Source organism: Suricata suricatta, unplaced genomic scaffold (genome assembly GCF_006229205.1).
Source record: "Suricata suricatta isolate VVHF042 unplaced genomic scaffold, meerkat_22Aug2017_6uvM2_HiC HiC_scaffold_8607, whole genome shotgun sequence".
Taxonomy (NCBI): Eukaryota; Metazoa; Chordata; class Mammalia; order Carnivora; family Herpestidae; genus Suricata; species Suricata suricatta.
Window position 1 is genome coordinate 1 of NW_021916008.1, and position 1,157 is coordinate 1,157.

At 46.9% G+C, this 1,157-nt stretch overlaps 1 pseudogene; it reads left to right on the forward strand.

The window, feature by feature from the left end:
- Positions 1-12: 12 nt before the first annotated feature.
- Positions 13-366, forward strand: LOC115285338 (annotated as a pseudogene).
- The last annotated feature ends 791 nt before the right edge of the window (positions 367-1,157 follow it).

Sequence of the window (1,157 nt, forward strand, 5' to 3'; positions counted from 1 at the left end):
CTCCTCTGCTCATTGCTGCACCCGCAGACCAGCTCCCACCGGATCAGGATTTATGAGCCGGAGGACTACAGGGGCCAGATGGTGGAGACCACTGAGGACTGCCCCTCGCTTCATGACCGCTTGCACTTCAGCGAGATCCACTCCCTCCACGTGCTGGAGGGCTCCTGGGTCCTCTACGAGATGCCCGTCTACCGGGGGCGGCAGTACCTGCTGAGGCCGGGGGACTACAGGCACCATCACGACTGGGGGGCCACGAGCGCCCGTGTGGGCTCACTGAGGAGGGCCATGGATTTCTACTGAAGGATTTTTACTCTGCCCTATTCTCCATCTGGAAGCAAATAAAATATTTCTTGTGGGTTTCATGCAGTCATGTGGTCCTCCTTTCCCTTCAGCCTCCTTGGAAGGGCTCAGGAAAAAGAAAGCTGGGAATAATGTAGATTTGCCTACACACACCGGTGGAAAGGGTGGTTTAGAGTAGCGGTTGAAATCACAGCCTCTGAAGCCCGGATGCCTGGTCCAAAGCCTTATTAGCTCTTGGTTATTGGGCAGGTTCCTTAGCATTTCTGTGCCTTGATTTTCTAATTTGTAAAAATTGGGGTAATAAGTCTTTGCCTTCTAAGAATGGGATGTCGATTACATGAGTTTTTATTTTTAAGATATTTTTAATTAAAAAAAATATTTTTTGAGAGAAAGAGTACAAGTGGAAGAGGGACAGAGACAGAGAGAGACACAGAATCCGAAGCAGGCTCCAGGCTCTGAGCTGTCAGCACAGAGCCCAACACAGGGTTCGAACTCATGAACCGCAAAACCAGATCCTGACCTGAGCTGAAGTTAGATGCTTAACTGACTAGGCAACCCAGGCGGCCCTATTTTTAATTCTCTTACAAAGGTGCCAGGCACAAAGTAAATCCTGTACAATAAATATTTATAACATAACAGTCCCTTGGATCTTCCTAAGTATTTGGACCTTATAAACTAGTGTTTTTCAAACTATCAGTGATGGATCAAGAATCACCTGATGATGAGTGATGTTGAGCATCGTTTTATGTGTCTGTAGGCCATTTGGATGTCCTCTTTGGAGAAGTGTCTGTTCATATATTCTGCCCATTTCTTCCCTGGATTATTTGTTTTGTGATTGTGAAGTTTGGTGAGTTCCT